An 11194-nucleotide genomic window follows, 5' to 3' on the forward strand; every position below is an offset into this window, starting at 1 on the left:
GTCAAGAATGTAAATTGGCTAAAATATTAAAATAATTTAGATCCGTTATAAAGTACTCCAAAAAGTGAATGAAAATGTTTTTGACCCGTCCATGAACTCCAAGCTTCTCTCTTTCGGCATTTCATTATTCTTGTATAGTTGTAATCTTTTTCGAGTCCAAATTTTTCCACACCGAGAACTGCATATCCTTTCTAGACATAGTTTTGAATCGTTGTAGCTTGTGTTTCTGTTTTGATTTTAATTTTTCATGGATCATGTATTTGTAAACTTTTTGTTCAAACCCACATTGTAGAAAAAAACCGATGCATGCTCGTTGATTAAACACCATTTTTATGACCTGGCCTCCTGAAAATGTAATCATGTTCTTGTCAAATTTGGATTATCGTCCCCATATTCAATGTCTTCATTCTTCAAATAAGCCTCGAGTATTTTGTTTTCAAGTGATCTTCATTCTTCAAATGTTGTGATGATACTTTTCATTGCTCTTAACCTAATCAAAATCATGCAACATCAAAAATATTTTAAAAAAATATAATTTCATTTTTTATATTGTTTAATTATACTCTTGTTTAAACATTCATTTTTATATTGTTTAATTATACTCTTGTTTTATTTATTTTTCATAATCTTTCATTCACTTTTTCGTGTCAAACTCATGTTTGAACATTTGTTTTTTAGATTCTAATGACCGGTTTAAATTGATATCGTTTTGTTGATGTTGATACTCCAAGAAGTTCTCCAGTTTGTCTTCGCTATCAGAATATTTTGGCTATTGATTAAGGACCCATAAGAATCCCTCAAGAATTGATTATTCTTTCATTTGTTGTCTAATGTGTTCTTGTACTTTTCAAGCATCACTGTCAGAGCTCTTGATCATTTACAAAGTTTAATTACCATGTTTTCAAGCAATGATTGCCTTTACTTATGTCTCTAGGCATCACCCTGTCTATGTCCTTGGCTCAATCTTTCATCATTATATATTTTATTTTATCCATGGTTATTTAATATAAGTTTTATTAATTAAATTATGAATAATGCTAAGTTCACATTTACCTTTTCAACAATAGTTTAGTCCGCAATAAGCCTATTTAATTTGGAAGAGAAGATTCAACATGTTATTACTTGTTACATTCTCAACCATTGGTTTTGGTATTTGGTTATATGTTTATGGTTATCCAATATAAGGGTTCTTAATTTAACATACTTCAGATGTTTACTTGATTTTAAAGTCTAGTTTCTTCGCTCCTAGGTAAATACTCGGTACATAGGGCTAAGTAAAAAACTTGACTACGGTCAAGTAAACTGACAATCAAGATGCTCAACAACAATCAATGTGCAATATGTTTTTGGTTGTCGATTTGAGAATCATTTAACATGCCTTTACTGATGTTTAACCAAGTTAGTTTGACTCGATTGGATAAACATGATAAAGAAAAAAAAATGAGAGTTTCATACCAAATACATTTCATTCCTAGATTTATTTCATCGAATGATTAAACCGAGAGCACATATATTAAATCAAAACCCTCAAAACAATATATATAACGTAAAAGTTTCTCTCGAATTTTTGACCAACTGGGTGGGATTCTCAGTAGTCATCAAAATGATACCTATGTGATAACTAAAACATGTAACTGCCATCGAAACTTTATATGTCTCAAACTATACCTAGGGACATCAATGGATCATGATTTGAAACAAAGCATTGACCTCGTCTTCCATAGCCCGAACCTATATTTGAAAGGTAATGACAACAACAACAACAATATAAATAAAATGAGCAACACAACGAACTACATAATAAATCTTCAATTGCAAGTAATAAAAATCATATGTTATCAATCAATTAACCTTTCAAATAAAAATTCCAACTTAGGTTCATCGTTTATATGTTATAACAATGTATGGAATTATCCGTTTGTAATATTTCTTGGTTATGCATGAGATATTATATGGGTGGTATATTTTAATAACTCCAACGTATACCAGAATCTTTGAAAAAAATCAATCCCGAAAACCATAGATTAAAATACAATTTTTGGTTTTGTTCAGTAGAATACTCACTTAGGCATTGAAAAAACCGAAAGACTATAACATAATTCATGTTCCGTAATCGTGATATGGTAAATTTTTTTACATCTTATTGATTCATCTCCGGTTCCCCAACCTAACCCATCATTATGAAACTACAAAACACTGTATAACGACAAGTGTGCAAAATGACACTCAGGTACATATGAGCGAACCTATGTCCTTCATTAAGTTGCAGTGAAAAATATTGATGTAGTCTTGATCTTGAGACTCCGTGTAAGCAGGGTCAGAACCAGCCCATTGCAAGAGTGTGCACTTGCACCCCCTGCCTAGCTGGCTCCAAAGCCTAATTTAGGCTGAATAGGAACAAAAATTCTATATCTAAGCCTTCTTTTGCATTTTTGCATCCCATTAAAACTTTTTTTGCACCCCATACCCCATAACAAAAATTTTGGTTCCGCCCCTGCGTGTAAGAATAAGTTGGTTTGTTTCTTGCATATGAGATGGTTGCCAACCTAACGCATCGTTAGGGGATAACAAAACATCATATATTGGAAAGTACGCAAGATGGAACTTAGAAATTTGGGTGAAACTCTTTTTTAAGAAAAATATATCCGAATGAACCTATTTCCTTTATAAAGTTTTAGTGAAAAATATTTGGGTTAATTGATTTTGGTACCTTTTGTCCAAGTTTTGTGCTTGGTCAATTTTTGTCCAGCTTAGGGGTTGGTACTTTGAAATGACATTAGCCCATTATAGTTGTGACTTATGTTCAATAATTATCAAAAAAAAAAGAAAAAAAACTTAATCACTTCATTGGTATTTGTTTGATTTTGATACAAAGGTTTTCTACATTTACACCTATGTTCGCACTATGTATCGGGATCTTAAGCATAAAAAGTATTGGCTTACTGAATTTCGCATTATGTGTTGGGATCTAAAGCATAAAAGGTTTTGGCTTACTGGATAACTATGCCATCTGCCGGAGTCGAACCCACAACCACATCGGTGAAAACCATGAGCTCTGCCATTTGAGCTAAGACAGCAAATAGAGGAGTTGCAAATACACATAGATGTGTTGTTAATAGTTCCATTTACTTTTTTGAAAATAATTGTAGCATGATCACCATTCACAATAGACATCCTTATCAATGAACTACCTAAACCATGTATATTTTTGAGCACCCAAAAAATCCCTTAAGGTGTACTAATAATATTTCTCTGTTGTGGGCTCAAACTTACTTTTGAGCATCACCAATTAAGTGGGAAACAAAATGGGAGCTCAACAATTGCACAATATGTGTTAAGACTTCCAGAGTTTACTGAGCTAAGCTTACAGATAAAAAAACTTAGGCTTCAACAAAGTGAGACTTGTCTTTAATCACTTTTGTTGTCAGGTAGGCTCAATAGTTTACATGGAAGTACTGCAAATGAGCAGGGAAGAAGCTGCGATACAGAATCAAAAAATATGTGCAGTCTTGTGAAGATGGTCACATTAGGAACAGAAACACTAATACATGCTAAACCTATGTTCATAGGCATATGCCCCCACACATTATGCTACACATATTCGACCATTGAACGCACACCTTAATGCACAATGTACCCCTCCCAGTAAAAAGAAAAACAAATTCACCTGAAGTTCTGCACCCAAATGTAAAAGCTTAAGCAGCAAGAAAAGGCTAAGAAGTTTCATCTACGTTGGGCTCTACAAAGTAAGTATATTTTAGCCTCTAATATAAGTAATGGTACTTGATGCTCATATAAAGGCACAATTCTAAACAATTAAAGGCCATACTGAAGTCTTTGCTACGTACACCAGTCCATATCCTAATAATATGCCCAAAACCAACGATAAAGCTTAAATTACTTATTTTAAGTTTTTCAATGCTAGATAAGGAGTTATGTTTCTCTATTATGCTAGTCATGGGTGTTCTTATTGATAAACTGTGAGTTATACTTAACTAACACTTTTCTCTATCATTCTCTTTTTTGTCCTGTTATTGGACACTTTATTTGATTGCTTAGGTAAAGCCCGTGGATAAAACCTGGTTTTAAAATCGCCCCAAGTAAGATGTATATTCCATATCATCAACATCTCTAAAATGAATTACAGCAGTTTCCAATCCAGCAAAATCAAACACACAGTTTTGAATGCAATCACAAACTTTCTTCTAAATAAACCACCAAAAATCGAAACCCTGTCGGTACTTAATTTTAGGTTATCACCTAATTCAGCAGCTCTACAACCATAAACATGAACTGTAAGAAGAAAAAGCCAAACACAGTTTTTATATCTGAATTTCAAACAACAAACAAAAAAAAGCATTCAATAACTTACCTGACTGCGGTGGTCAAATCTAAGAAAGGTAGCCAACAGTCCTGTGCAATGTAAAAAATACCCCCAGAAAAACTTCCCTAATGCATCTGTCATAAAACTTAACTGCTGGAGCTATTTCGAAGTGGTTGCGGAAGTCAATATCAATGATGGAGCGTTCAGATACTCCAGTATTGCAGAATTTGCAGTGAATGACCACATCAGTATATTCATGATCACCTTCACAAAAGTAGAGAAAGAAGTGCGAGATATGTCAGAATGGTAATAATGTAGGATAGAAAGAAGGCAAGGGATAACATAGATGTTTGAAACATAAAAACAGGAGCAATACCGATTAAGTAAAGTTGTAACTTGACATTCTTTCAGAAAGAACCATTTATCTATGAGACCCTGCCAAATTACTTCTCCAAAACCAAAGTAGTTTTGCTCATTTCACTCAACTAAGTTGGTGCACAAATTGGTGGTTTATTTTTCCTCATAATGTCATAGTTTTGCTCACTTTACTAAACTAATTGGTTCGCCAACTATAGAACGATGAGCATGATAGATCTGACATACGAAATGCCAGATGTAGCCAACTACCCCAACCAAAAAAAAAGAGTGCATTTCTTTAAATGAATAAAAAAACAGCAAATATGAGAGTACCATCAAGTGTTGACAGATAAAAATTAAAACAGTACTTGCATGAACTCAGGACACATAGAGGAAAAGTCCCCAAACAAACCTACCCTCAAGGAACCCCTCCGCAACTGCAACAATTATGAAGATTAAGCAGAGACCAACCTGCACTTCCCAATAGACCCGATCCCTCCACCCCAACGTATAGCTAGGTCCAAATATGAAGCAAACGGGAGTACAAAGAGAAAGTTAAAGCCAAAGTGCTCCATTGATGAGCACTTTGGAGCATAGTGATGTAACTTCTGGAACAGAAATCAATCAATAACATAGTGAGAAGATATGGGTACTTACAATTACATCTGACCCCACGTATCAGGAGATGAAGCATCAACAACTTTGAGAAACTTTTCTTTTCCCTGATACTCACTTCCCATGTTACCCTAATAGATATCATAAAAGACGAACAACAAAGAATTAGCAGGTAAAAAATATTGACTAACTAATTAAGTACAAATTGTGACGACAGAAATATGACTCAAGTTAGTTTTGTCCAAACAGTAACACAAATATCACCTCAATGATAGCACACCAACTGCAGATTCTTGTCCATTTAAAGGTGTTCAAGACGCTTTATCTGGAACAAAAAAAGTGATCAGAACTACATTTTTAATTGCAATGAGTCTGTGAAACTAATGGTAGCAGAGAGAGAGAGTGTACCAGCGTACACAGCCGATCTCTGCAAGTGTGCCAAGCTCAGTCAATTCACTGCAAAATAATATGGAGAAACCAACTGAAGCTAGCTAGGTGTTACATATTGCTTTCTAAATATGTTACTCTGAAATTACAACACAAATCTACCAAAGAATTCTGAATGTCCGGCGGTCAATTATGTTAGTGGTGGGGATACCTAGAGACAACATTATAACCAAGCCAAGAATATGGAAAATCTGATGCGTCATGAGGTAATCAAGGAGCTGCTATCTAAAAGGAACGTAAGGAATGACTCACGTGACTATCAGGACAGAAAAAAAGACGCACAAACTCAGAATGACTAAATACACCGAGTATTGAGCAACTTTAAAGAATATGCCAGAGGTTGAACCGTAGAAAGCACATCAATAATATTATGGCTATTAGATAAACAAATCTAAAGCTCAATGTGACTCTTTTCATCTATCAGTGGTCTCAGATCCCATGGTTTCAGAGACCGCGTATATAAAGTTAGACGAAACAAATTGGTATATCAATAATGACCCAATTGGTACTTGCAAAAAGATACTCAACGAATTAAACAACAAAAACAGAATTGTCATTTGTTTACTTATTTTGAATGATTAATTGCAATTTATGCGGAAGCACATTAACTTTTTAACCTTCAAACTGATGCCCACCTTTGTGTACATTGAACCCCAAATGGTTTCTCATTCCATCATTATACGTTGCACATGAAAGGTTCCAGAACACACATGGACAACAAATTCCTAATCATTTATCATATTGCACCCAATGGACCTAAATTGTAAAAAAAGTGACATTGAAACTAAATATCCTAATTACAGTGAAATACAATCAGTAGTGTCACCTGAATATGCAACAGAGAGAGGCCTCCGGTGAATCAAATCAAACATTATAATCAATCAAAAAAAGGAAAAATACAGGATAAAACAACATCATACTAAGCGAAGTTCTTTTCTCTGCCGACTAACATGCATGATGTGGTTTGAACCATTAGATATAAAAATAGCCACCGAATTTAAAACTATTAAAAGGAGGGCAGGATTAATATCTGAGATCAGCACTGATTGACCGACCAATGTGAACTATTTAGCTCCTAATTACACGTCCAAGTCCATTCAGTTAAGCCTCGTCAATTACTGGCAATAGGCATAGATACTATGATTTATTAGGACTACCTAATAAGGCTAGTCAAAGTCTAAAACCTGCAGGCAGTTCATTGATATGGATGTGGTGCCATCCACTTTGCTAAATTATCTAGGTGGAAATTGCATTAGTAAACACCGATTAGCTCAGTCTAATAATGGGACCACCAACATGACTATTTTGACAACTAAGGTGGTGAGCCTAGAATAAAGACAAAAGTAACCATTAATGGAAATTTTTCAACATCCCCTACCTCGCGACTAAGAGCGTATTCAAAACCCCAGCCATTTGATTGAATGCTCATTCAACTTAGTGTGTCGTACAGAGAATGGCCGCTATTTTTGCTACTCTCTGAATCCAAAACACTCCCCGTGCTCGAGAAGTTATCCATTGAGAACTAAACATTGGTTGTTAAATGCTTGAAAGGGACCGGCAACTGCAACAACAGAAATAAAATTAACAACACGACCAACCACATAAACAGAATATATCTTCAATCGCAAGTAATAGAACATCAATTAACCTTTAAAATAAACATTCCAACTCAGGTTCCCGCTTAAGACTCTGAAGTTCCACTTAAGCTTATAATTTATGTACTTGTTATAGAAATTCATAAAATATTTTTACTAACAGTTTCACATGTGACATGTACACCGGCCACTACCACCACTGTCATCTCAACCGCCTCTATCCACCCACCATTGCAGCAGCTCCCATCACTTCTACCTAATAAGTTATATACACAACCACAACACCACCTCCATGGCACTATTAAGTATTATATAACCTCGACGTTCACCACCAGTACTATCAAAAGAATGATTTAAAACCAAATCCCAAAGATAAACATTAGAAATCAGATCCACTCTATTTTAATTTCATGTCTATAAAATTTGTTTTAAGCATTCAATACTTGGAAGCAGTGTAATCCACCTTATTCATGCATTTGTCGACCATATAAAAATTGTCCTGGAACTTCTGTTTCTTCTGATAAAGGCTTCTGATACCTGTCAAATAGATAAAGAAGCTTAAATTATAAGCTTAGGAACGCCAACATATAAGAATTGCAGATGACAACTTCTATTCGTATATCTATACAAAAGCGCTGAATACCTCGATTGAAACTCCTTGCATCATTGAATTGCCATTTCCTTCTATTACAAACAATGAATAGCTCTTATAAACTTTCAGATTCAACTAAAAATTGAAAAAACAAACCAAAATTTCTGAAAAGCATAAATTTCTAACCTGTATTAAAAAAATATGAACTGAGTTACTTCGGCGGGAATTAAACGGAAGTGGGGTTGATGTTGCAGTTACAGTTGCAGATGGTGGAGGGGTGACATCACCTCCAGTAACAGTTGTTGACCGATACGGAAGAGTAAAAAACCCTAGAATTTGCTAAACCCAGAAAACCCCACATTTGAAGAAAACACTAATTTTTCCTAAACGGCTAAATCCAATGCCCTAGAAATCAAAAATATTACCCAAGAGGAACTCGATAATTCAAAATAACAACTAATCAAAAACCGTAGATGTCATATAAGAAATTGAAAAACTAAGATTCGAAACGAACAATGTTTATCTAGATTATCTTCCGAGAAGGATTGTATGTGAAAATAATAACAACCGAGCCCCATGAAACTAATGAGATCGAGGAGTCAAACAGAAATTAGAGAAATCTGGTTGAAGTGTTTTCAGCGAGGAGAAATAGGGGTGAGAGAGAGTTCTTAGAAACACGTATTGCCTTTCTACTCTTTGAATTTTGTTGAATCGTGAAAGAACTCATACAGCCTAAAGCGGCACCCACCCCTATTCTGCTCACCCACTGTGAATACCAACATTCTGTGGAGCACGTGTCACGATCTTAGTGGCCGCACATATATTCAACTGTGCAGCCTTCGCTGAACTGAGAAGCCTAAATAGCAAAGGATACCTCCGCAGATCTACTTTATCTCATCCCAAGAAAGAAGGCCTAAACAGTCAAGATAAGAATGGTAAAAGCCTAGTCTACAAAGAGGCAGCTGGCGAGGGGACAGAGGTAGATGACGCATCTAATCAACATTAAATGCTCAAATCTCTTATCTACACGCATGAATCAAGGCACGTGGAGAGAGAAGGCGTGGCAGAACACGATTGGCGGAAGCTGGCGGTAAACGAAGGTACAACCTGTACTAAGGTTGGGTAGTTCCCGAAGGAACGTGGGCCAGATGAGGTGGCGAAATACCACTGGAGAAGGTACGCGGTGGACGAAGGTACCATTGGTACGAAAGGTATATCAGCAGACGATGGACCCAGAGACAACAAAGATATACCTGGAGCAAGAGGGGCTATAAATACCAAGCCTCACCAACAAACTAAGGGCATTCAATATCTAGGAGAGAAGATCTAGTCTTAAGCTTATACCTCTTTAATATTTAGAACTTAAGTATTTACTTCCACTTGAGTTATCTCTATTACTTTGGGAAGCATCTAAGATCTTTGTAACCACCTCAAACTTAATACAAAACAATCACTCATTACCCCGTGGACGTAGACAAATGTCGAACCACGTAATCTCTTGTGTCTCATGATAACTTAGAAGCTTTTACATTATATTTGTGTTTTTCGTTATCATTGCGATCTTAGATATCATTTATTACTTAGCATTATCAGTTCAACAGAGGTATCAATACTGCTTAGTTATAGATCCTCAGAGTTGTATACATTACGTAGACTACGGGAAAACGAGTAGTCAAAGTTTGGTGCGCACCGTGTTTTGCTCACGAACCTGAGTTTAGACACAATTTTACATTTTACATATACATCTTCTGAAACGAAGGGATCTGTGTTCCAACGATGAATCTCACTCTCTAGTGATTCGTTCATCCATTATTTGTGTATGTTTTTTGAGTTCATAGCCTCTAAAAACGTGCCTCGTTATAGATCCACAATTTTTTTTTGAAAAAACATACTCACAAAACGCCAAAATGTTTGTTTTATACTAAAACAACCCTTCTTAACCTGGCATTTTTAGGGGCGACCCAAAAGGAATTAGCGGCGACACTAAAAGACAAAAAGGTCACCCAAACGTAATTCTAAGCTACCCCTTATCTCTGATTTTTCGAAATGGCCAATATGCCCTTATATAATCGGGAGCCTACACCATAATCGGTAGGTTAGAGGTGAATCGGTAGGTTAAATTGAAACTGTACCTACCGATTATAGTGTAGATACTTCGGCTAATAATCCCTTTTATAATCGGTAGGTTATCCAACATATATGACTACCGATTATAAGTTGCCCCAAAATGAGTTTTTTTTCTAAAATCCTTCTTGTATTGAATTTTGAAACCTGCTATAATCGGAAGGGAATACAACTTAACAACCTACCGATTATAAGGAGTCCCAAATTGAACCCTTGTCATATTCCATAGGTTTTGAGTGTACACAACCAGCCATAACCACTTGGTTCGTGTTTTGGATGCAGCGTTAATCAGGAGTTAAATATATTACAAAACCTGTCGATTATAAGTTGCCCCAAAATGAGTTTTTTTTCTAAAATCCTTCATGTATTGAATTTTGAAACCTGCTATAATCGGAAGGGAATACAACTTAACAACCTACCGATTATAAGGAGCCACGGATCGAACCCTTGCCATATTCCATAGGTTTTGAGTGTACACAGCCAGCCATAACCACTTGGTTCGTGTTTTGGATGCAGCGTTAATCGGGAGTTAAATATATTACAAAACCTACCGATTATAAGTTGCCCCAAAATGAGTTTTTTCTAAAATCCTTCATGTATTGAATTTTGAAACCTGCTATAATCGGAAGGGAATACAACTTAACAACCTACCGATTATAAGGAGACACAGAACGAACCCTTGCCATATTCCATAGGTTTTGAGTGTACACAGCCAGCCATAACCACTTGGTTCGTGTTTTGGATGCAGCGTCAATCGGGAGTTAAATATATTACAAAACCTACCGATTATAAGTTGCCCCAAAATGAGTTTTTTCTAAAATCCTTCATGTATTGAATTTTGAAACCTGCTATAATCGGAAGGGAATACAACTTAACAACCTACCGATTATAAGGAGCCACAAATCGAACCCTTGCCATATTCCATAGGTTTTGAGTGTACACAGCCAGCCATAACCACTTGGTTCGTGTTTTGGATGCAGCGTTAATCGGGAGTTAAATATATTACAAAACCTACCGATTATAAGTTGTCCCAAAATGAGTTTTTTCTAAAATCCTTCATGTATTGAATTTTGAAACCTGCTATAATCGGAAGGGAATACAACTTAATAACCTACCGATTATAAGGAGCCACAGATCGAA

At 35.7% G+C, this 11194-nt stretch overlaps 1 long non-coding RNA gene across 9 annotated transcripts; it reads right to left on the reverse strand.

Moving 5' to 3' along the window:
* Positions 1-1550: 1550 nt before the first annotated feature.
* LOC113307805 lies at positions 1551-8636 on the reverse strand. Of its 9 annotated transcripts, none has more exons than XR_003339339.1 (9): positions 8117-8636; positions 7982-8022; positions 7802-7875; positions 7122-7304; positions 5705-5752; positions 5561-5621; positions 5098-5427; positions 4373-4588; positions 1551-1731 (listed from the first exon to the last, which is right to left on the reverse strand). It is a non-coding gene; the product is annotated as an uncharacterized LOC113307805 (long non-coding RNA). The 9 variants fall into 9 exon arrangements; XR_003339338.1 differs by lacking the exon at positions 1551-1731 and adding an exon at positions 2934-3675; XR_003339333.1 differs by lacking the exon at positions 1551-1731 and having other exon boundaries at positions 4072-4588; positions 5098-5195; positions 5339-5427.
* Positions 8637-11194: the final 2558 nt, after the last annotated feature.

This window comes from Papaver somniferum, chromosome 9, assembly GCF_003573695.1.
Source record: "Papaver somniferum cultivar HN1 chromosome 9, ASM357369v1, whole genome shotgun sequence".
In the NCBI taxonomy this organism is placed as follows: Eukaryota; Viridiplantae; Streptophyta; class Magnoliopsida; order Ranunculales; family Papaveraceae; genus Papaver; species Papaver somniferum.